Source organism: Neoarius graeffei, chromosome 22 (genome assembly GCF_027579695.1).
Source record: "Neoarius graeffei isolate fNeoGra1 chromosome 22, fNeoGra1.pri, whole genome shotgun sequence".
In the NCBI taxonomy this organism is placed as follows: domain Eukaryota; kingdom Metazoa; phylum Chordata; class Actinopteri; order Siluriformes; family Ariidae; genus Neoarius; species Neoarius graeffei.
In genome coordinates this window covers 15,051,090-15,060,335 of record NC_083590.1, presented here as the reverse complement: position 1 = coordinate 15,060,335, position 9,246 = coordinate 15,051,090, and the positions used below count along the sequence as shown (strand labels likewise).

The following is a 9,246-nucleotide window of genomic DNA, read 5'->3' as shown; positions in this document are numbered from 1 at the left end:
TTGTCAGTATGGATCCATTCATTCAATGACAACACTAACTGGAGTAAAATTAACACTCCTCTAGATTTAAAAATTAACTCCATACACTACTGCATGAAGAAACTAACTCTATCTGGTGTTGTGGAGAGTTAATTATTAACTCTAATTGGAGTCATTTTAACACTGAATCAGAGTTGTATAACCAACACTTTGGCGAGTGTTAAATTAACACTATAAAGATTGGGACAAAATAAACACTGGCATAGTGTTGAAATTGACACTCAGAGTTGATTTTAACACTATAGAATTTGCTGTGCAGTTAAAAAGAAACTCCAGAAGGCTTTGAACCGAATAAACTCTTCGGCTTTGTGACACGGCCGCGGCGGATGTGACGTCATTTCATCCCTCTGAGGTCCACACGGATCACGACAGCTTCACTCGGATAGAATCTGAACAGCTGGAAAATGATACACGCTTCCTGACGCTCCGCTCGTCGGACTCTGTGATCAGTGTGAAAGGTGATGAGTCGCGCAGGGACGGGCAATACAGCAACACGAGAACATCACAATACTTTTCACACGATACACAAAATTAAATATAAAAAAGTATTTCACACGGAACAAGAGGAAGGATCATCCAATCAGCGACAGTGTGTTATGGTGTGTGTCGCAGACGGACCACCAGCACTCTCAGAACCCTCATGTCGTTCATCGTGATATTAATAACACTGTCGTATCGCCCATCTCTGCACTTCCCATTTGTAATTCACACCCTGGAACAGAAAGGGAGTTTTATTTGAGGAACTACGCATTAGAGCTGAAGAAAGGTCTTGCTCTGCAACGCCACCATTTATGTTCTTTGATTGTTGCTCTGAAGCTCCAGTGCTCCGTTTGTGTTCTGATAAATCATGACGTTTACATGCTCCAAAAATAAGCCATTAGTCCTGGTCACATGAACACAAGTTCACCGGTGTGTGTTTTTATAAATGAGGCATGTTCCGTGATTGAAACGTGGAGCGATAGAATGTCGCCGTGCTATTTTATCATCCATGTGCCGAAGCCCAGCTACACATCGTCCATCAGTGGACTAATGAGCTCTCTCAGGGAAGAACGGTCACGGAGACAAAGACACCGAGCTGTGCTCACTCTCACAGTGTCCCGGTCAAACCCTCTCAATAACAGCAGCACATTCAACTCAAGTAAAGACACTTCATCACCGGATACACAGTTTCACCTTTGAGAAGGTGATAAAGGGAGATTGGGTTAAAAAAAAAAGAGGAATTAGTGTTAGTCATAAAAAATAAAAATCACAATAGCAATTAGTTATGCTTTGCGACAATGTTCATTGTTAAAAGCGCTATACAAATAAACTTGACTTAAAGAGATTAAAAAATAAAAACTAGAGGAAAATGTTAATCAAATCTCAGACCAAAGTCATGCAAGAAAATGTAAAATCATCATCATCATTAACACTACTCGGCTTAATATCTAGAAATAGAAAGTGAAAAGTAGTAAAGCGCATCAACAACAAAAACTCTTCCATTAAAAACCCTTCGATTCCCAACTGATCAGGAGGCCGAGCAGTTTCAGAAACATTTACTTTGCAGATCGAAAGATTCGACTCCGTGTTTAATCACCGTGGAAGATGAAAGCGCTTTTAAACTGAACCCTGTTTATCTGATTACATGAAAGGAGAGAGGAAAGGACGGATGACAACATTCCCCCTTTCCTCGCTCACATCCATCTTTAAGATGAGGTGAAGGAGCTCTGGGTTCTCCACACAGCAAAAGGGTTAAAAATAAAAGAGAGATGAACTCCAGCAGTCAGTCAGCAGCATGTCGGGTCACAGCTTGCGGAGGAACAGGAAGTGTCTCACAGCAGAGCAGCGAGAGGAGAGTTTAAGGCAGGAGTCACACCAGGGGCGATTCTAGCATCTGATTTTTGGGGGTGCTTAGCCCCCAGAGCTGACAGAGGCACCTGGCTTGAACGACAGTGTTTCCACGTTTATTCCGCATTTAGACAGACTTAACTAGACAAGAAGACTAGACTAGACAATTCTGCAATGTTTTAACAGAAGCTGACCCAATAAACTATGATATCTACACATTTACAACCACTGACACAAATATTTACGTTATATTTTTAACAAGACCTACTACTGCATTTGTAATGTTGGAGCTATTCATTTTGAACAGTGGTAATTGTTAATTAATGTGTTATTGTGTATTGTGTAATAATAGTGTCAGGGCCGGAGTGGGCCCTGTTTTCAGTCCGGGAATTTAATTCACATTCAGGCCACTTTGTGGGTACTCAGCAACCGGCAGATAAAGCGTGAGGGCGCATTAGGCAACTCAAAAATGGTTAAATGAAATGTAGGCTAAAGCAAGTGTTCGATTCTGCTTAGCATACTGGCATACGCATACACCTCTTCTAAGTTATATATTTAACAACAATTATTTAACATCAAATATGACTTCTAGGCCTATGTGTTCATAACCACAATGTGCGCACGCCAAATGCACGGTGTGACAGCGAGATGAAATAGGCTGGATGAGGAAATAACACGCAACAGCACATTTGGGACCTGTTCATCTAAAATTGTTAATAATGTAAAGCAATGTCCGGTTCTTCTTAGAATTAAGACATACACCACATCTATGGCGGCACGGTGGTGTAGTGGTTAGCACTGTCGCCTCACAGCAAGAAGGTCCTGGGTTCGAGCCCCGGGGCCGGCGAGGGCCTTTCTGTGTGGAGTTTGCATGTTCTCCCCGTGTCCGCGTGGGTTTCCTCCGGGTGCTCCGGTTTCCCCCACAGTCCAAAGACATGCAGGTTAGGTTAACTGGTGACTCTAAATTGACCGTAGGTGTGAATGTGAGTGTGAATGGTTGTCTGTGTCTATGTGTCAGCCCTGTGATGACCTGGCGACTTGTCCAGGGTGTACCCCGCCTCTCACCCATAGTCAGCTGGGATAGGCTCCAGCTTGCCTGCGCCCCTTTAGAAGGATAAAGCGGCTACAGATAATGAGATGAGATGAGACCACATCTATACCGTGTAAATTGCGAGATTTCACATGACATCAAAAAGCTGAATTGACATCGCAAATTATCGACACATTATAGGCCTAGCATAGACTGATAAAATCGACAAACAGGGTTATCATACTCCATATCTTTCGTAAACTACCAGCTGGTCTTGAGAACATATCTGTCAATTTGGCACATTTTGCTGCCACCCTCCTTCCTTTTTTTAAGCTTCGCCCTTTCGGTTCCACCTGGCCTCTTTCTGCCCTCCGTCACTGACGCGCGCTGTTTCGCGCCAATGTTGTTTAAGTTCCCCGCAATACAGAGGAGGAGTCTTGGACCAAACCAACTGCAATAGAGGGGAGGGGAGAATTTCCTTATTTGGTAGCGCCTATTTAATCTGCTGCGATGCTGTCGGCGTCTGGGCTGCCATGTGAAAATGCAGAGTGCAGTTGAATTGATGATTAATGCAAGAATAAGATCAGTGACCAAAATTAGTGAAAATTATTTTCCCCATGCTCCAAGCAGGCCATCATTGATGGTTTGGGCCGGGGATGGTCCCGGCTAAATATAGGGCCACCCCGGCATTGAATAGTGTGTATTATTATGATTTTACATTAGTTTACATTAGTAAACGCTATGTTACATTAAATAAAATTGACTAACACACGGTGGTCTAGCACCGTAGCACTTGTACAGCTCTGCACAAAAGTATCTCGATATGGATGATAAATGTCGTTTTTATCATTCTGTTCATAGACCAGGGAACATCAATATTGCATTATGCATATTATTGTGTTGTGTTTAACAATTGTAACTCCAGTCCGTACCTTCACATCTCGCTATGCCAGTAATACTCAGGTGCTATTCGAGTTCCTCATCGGCGTGGAATCCAGTTAAAAAAAACACCATGTCGTAGCAAGCACTCGCGCGGACAGGCAACCCAATCAGAGGGGACGCAAGGAGGAGAGGGATTTTACTGCTCATAGAACTATTACGTAACAGGTGAATTCAAGAACACACACACGCCCGCGCTGCCGCGCACACATTCATTGCGCAGTGCGCAAGGGCACTTATTTCTGAAAATTACGTCCAAAAGCAGTGTTTTTGAGGGTGCTGAGCTAGGGGGTGCTGAGCTCGTTTTTGGGGGTGCTTGAGCACCCCCAAAAATAGGCTAAACACGCCCCTGAGTCACACACTGGCTGATTAAACTGGCGTTAGTGTTATCTGGGCTGGAGGCGAGTGCCCAGGCCTCTCCGTGCCTGTGTGAACTGCCTCTGCTGTGCGAGGAAGGACTGAGCGTGAACAGGAACACCAGAGCGCTCACTCGCCACCTTCTGATGGAGAGCCATTCCCTACAACACAGCCAGGAGGCAGGGATTAATTAAGAGCAGGAATCAATCGTGCCGAGTCATTCAGTTCCTGGAAAATAATCAGCAACATGATGGTATGATGCAGAGTTACTGTTACTACTGCGACAAAGCAAACCCTCGAGTATTTTATTCCCTTTACAGAAATCCACCAAAATGTACCATTTTCTATCACTTTTTTATTTAATCTTTTTATAGTTACATTCAGGCGGCACGGTGGTGTAGTGGTTAGCGCTGTCGCCTCACAGCAAGAAGGTCCTGGGTTCGAGCCCCGGGGCCGGCGAGGGCCTTTCTGTGTGGAGTTTGCATGTTCTCCCCGTGTCCGCGTGGGTTTCCTCCGGGTGCTCCGGTTTCCCCCACAGTCCAAAGACATGCAGGTTAGGTTAACTGGTGACTCTAAATTGACCGTAGGTGTGAATGTGAGTGTGAATGGTTGTCTGTGTCTATGTGTCAGCCCTGTGATGACCTGGCGACTTGTCCAGGGTGTACCCCGCCTTTCGCCCGTAGTCAGCTGGGATAGGCTCCAGCTTGCCTGCGACCCTGTAGAAGGATAAAGCGGCTAGAGATAATGAGATGAGATGAGTTACATTCAAATGGTGAACATCCACAAAACATGTTATACTTATCCTGTACGCTACTGCAGCTATAAACAGTCGTTCCCTCACCAGCCTCTCTTTCCTCTCTCTTCAAGCGAGACGGCCTTTCGATTTCATAAAACCAGTGAAATTTAGTTCCCTCTGAAATTGTGATACGTTTATTTCTGCAATATCTCACAAAATATCAGGCCATTCTGTGGCTGGGAAGTGATTTTAATTTGAGGGGATTAAAGCAAATAATGTGCATGAAGTCACACAGTCAAGCAGACAGAGGAAGTCCGTGTGTGTGCGCATGCGCAGGTTTCCCTTTGAGCGTGCGCTGACAGTTCCATCATTCTGTCGTTAAACGAACAGCTGATCACACCGAGGTGCTCGCTGAGCGCCAATATTTATTAGTTTGGTCCTGCATTTCCTTTCCTTTGTATAGAACATAACATCTTTTCTTCTCGCTTTCTTTCCGTTACTGTAGTCGCTCTTTCACGTTTCATTCCCACACTCACGTCCTCCATTTTTCTCTCCTGTTTCAAAGTTTTATCCCACAATGCCTTGCGTGAACGGGGAAAGCCCACCACGTGATGTGATGCATGACGTAGTATGTTGTATTGGGTCATGGTGAAGCAGGAAAAAAAATGGCAGAAAATTTAAAGCCACATGACTCTAAACTCATTAAATTGTTCCATTTAAAAAAGAAAAAAAAACGAATAAAATTGGAAGTCTGTGTTTCGAATTCAGTAGCTTTTGGTCCACTAAACAAAAATAATTGGGTGTCGGGAAAATTTTTTATGACCTATAGTTGAAAAATCTGAAAGGCGGTTCAGCTTTAAAGGTTATAAAGACAAAAAAAAAAAGTTATAGCGTTCCCTCTAACTGTTGTTACAGAGTGCTGACGCTAAAGACTCCTTCCATAAATGTTCAACAAACATCTCCTGACTTGAAGAAAACGTCACTGTCAACCACAACACGAGTTTTCAAACCTGCTGATGTAGAGCGTCCAGTACACATATATTGCTGCTAGTTACTATGGAAATGATAACTCAAGGGGGGGGGAGCAAAGCCCACACCCACAGACTGTCTGTGCTGCCACAGGCGTGTGATCTGTACAGAATGATGACTCTGATACATCTGAAGAGCCAAATCTGAGTGTCTGAGCCACAAGTGTGAAAAACCGCAGATGTGCTGATGGACTCTGAACAGTGAATCAGAGCAAAAGAAAACGAGTTTCATGACGAAGAGAAACTTCATCGAGTTCAAGGTCCAAAGCTGTAATGATGGGATTAAAGTAATAATACTGTTAGAGATCAGACTGAGATTTCTTACCATGTTGTACCAGGCGCTGATTATGAGCTTCTCCTCCTGATCATGTCTGGATCGGCTCTTCTCAAAATCATGCTACACACACACACACACACACACTATAAAAGCCTTGTCAGTCAGTCAATGTCAAGTTCATGAACACGGATATGAAGTGAAATGTTCTTTAAATTTGTTTGTTAAACATGTTAAAAGGCAGATTCCTAAAACATTCCTTCAAGTGGAGTTTAAACCTGATCACTGTCACACCATCAACAAAAAGGTTCTTCAATCCAGGGTTCCTACACATTTTCAAATTTAAAATTCCAGACTTTTTCCATACTCAAATTCTCAGGTTTAGAGACTTCAGCGAACAAACAACTACTCATATATTTAATAGAATTACTTGAAAATCAAACAGGTACTCACATTATGACATACCACCAAAATGCATACCATATTTAGCTTGGCCTAAAATTTGTATCAGTGCCCTGTTTTTGTCATAAATATATATACACATTACACAAAATACAGGATGCCACTCTGACGCACACGTATCTGATGCACACTTCAAGACATTAGAACACAGGTGTGTGAAGATGTCAAGCACATACAGGATGTCCCGAAAAAAAATGTATATACACTTTTAATCACTGTAAAGTACTGTACGTGTTTATGAAAATCCATGTAATTTTCAAAGAGTAATAGAATTTACAGACATTTTATTATTTAGTCACCACCTGTTCTCAAACTGACATCCATTCTGGTCCAGTCACGGCTGACAATGAAAATCACATTCAATCCTCTTGGTATTTTTGGACATTCACTTTCAGTGACTGTTGCAGGTCTCATAGCGTAGACTATAAACATCAGTTAGAGGCAGTGATAAAACAATAAAAAGTGATGTCTGTAAATTCTATTACACCTTGAAAATGAAATGAATTTTAATAAACACCTACTTCACAATGATTCAAAGTGTGTATACATTTTTTCGGGACACCCTGTATGTTGTGCGCACGCAGAAGTTTACTGAAGCTTCTAATTTGAAAACCGTCATTATGGCATTTTTTGTATTTACTATTGTGTTTTATGAAGGCCCTGTGTTAGTTCCACTGTAGATCACATTTTGTCCACATACCAAGAGATGGCAGACGTGGCCGAGACGTGGCCACCCTAACCAGTATGTAATGGCTGCAGTGCCCTTGAGCAAGGCATTTAACCCCACATTGCTCCAGGTTGTAACCATGTTGAACCCTGTAATAACTGTAAGTGGCTTTTGATAAAAAGAGACAACTAAATGTAATGTAATGTGTGTTTGGCTTATGGCCAAACCACTCTGACAACGCCTAATGTAATTATAATAATAATGTAATAACAGCATTGTTCAGTTAACAGAATGAGGACTTCAGGCTCCTCTAGTTGCAGGTTTACCACTACCTCTAGCTTTACTTAGCCAGGTTTGCCACTTATCCACCTTTTTTGTAATACATCCCAGGAAAATATTGAATAAAACACAAACTGAGCTCTGATAATCACATAAAGGAACTTTGTTGACATTTATTTTTCAACCTCTGATCATGAGCACAATTTTCTTGCATAAAAGTCAAAATTCTGTCACTTACAATGAAAAATAATCTCCGTTGCAGTCAACACTGAGTGAAGGAACTAGAGATGGAGCAGAATCCTCACAATAATCTTTCATAAGAAAACATGATAACACACATTCACTCATGCACTCACAGATGTGTCACTTACAATGGAAAATAATCTCTGTAGCACTGAAAACTGAGTGATGGAACTGGAGATGGAGCAGAATCCTCACAATAATCTTTCATAAGAAAACATGCTAACAGACATATTTACACATGCACTCACAAACATACTTAAATCACACTAAATACTCAGCTCTTTATTACATTGGTTTTCTTTTCAATTTCTTTGTCACATTTCTCTAATTCCTTCTCTTTTTCTCTCGCTGCTTGTCTGAAGGCATTAGATTTGCTCAGGGTGGACATGTCCTCAGTGGCTTCTGCTTCCACTGCCAACTCATCTGCAGATGTGAGAAGTGCTTTTATGTTAGCCTGAATCTTCTTTCTTTTTCTCTTCAATTGGTCCAGTTCATCCTGCGCTGCCTTTCTTTTCAGTGCTTGTTGTCCATGCTCCTCCTTCTTTTCATCATTAAGGAATGCATGGTAGCGTTGCCTTGCACATGATGCAGAATGTAGAAGTTCCTTTGTCATAGTCACATTACCTACCCCACCCACATAATGGAGGTGGTCTACTATGACCCTCTGAGCCACCACTGTTCTTTCCCTCATATTTGTGAAAACAATGTTCTTATTTATGGAAAATCCTCTTTCTACTGAGGCCTGACCGTGGGAGAGGAGGAGAACTTTCTGAGCAAGAGTCCACAGATCTTTCATTCCCGGCTCCTTGGAGAGCAGTGCATGAAAAAACGTGTCCAATCTGGAGTAGGCACCAGTGGGCCACTGTATGGCATCATCATTCGTTTTGCAGACAACCACAAAATCCTTGAACTGATGAAGGATCTGGTCACACTGGTTCTCTCGGACGTGTCCAGCACTGGAGATTACATGTAGGCACTGCCTCAGTTGCTTTTCACAAATGTCAGGCTTTTCTCTTATCTTCTGTGGATCTAGCCATGCAAGGTTTCTTACCAGTGTGTACCTTAGAGGGCACTTCTCCAGTAGCTTCGTCACTGCTGTGACGAGGAAGTCTTTAGTTTCTTTTCTGACCAAAAAGACATCTCGCTCAGAAACTTTTTTTCTAATCTTCATGTCTTTCAGTTGTTTGCATACCTGCCAACCTTGGAAAAAAATTGAGTAGCAACTTATCGTGGCGGTGCAGCGCAGCATGGCGTGAGGTCAGGCACATTTGCTGATCAGTATTGATTGTAATGAGTGAGCATGTGAACAATGTATTACTAAGCACAGAGTTCCCACTCACCACCATATCCAGTTATTCAACATAC

General features: G+C 42.4%; 1 protein-coding gene across 1 annotated transcript in view; it reads right to left on the bottom strand.

Annotated features, from left to right (window-relative positions):
- Positions 1 to 9,246, bottom strand: part of LOC132870287 (NACHT, LRR and PYD domains-containing protein 12-like) — a 361,706-nt gene that overhangs the window by 286,800 nt on the left and 65,660 nt on the right. The gene's annotated exons all lie outside the window — the stretch shown is intronic.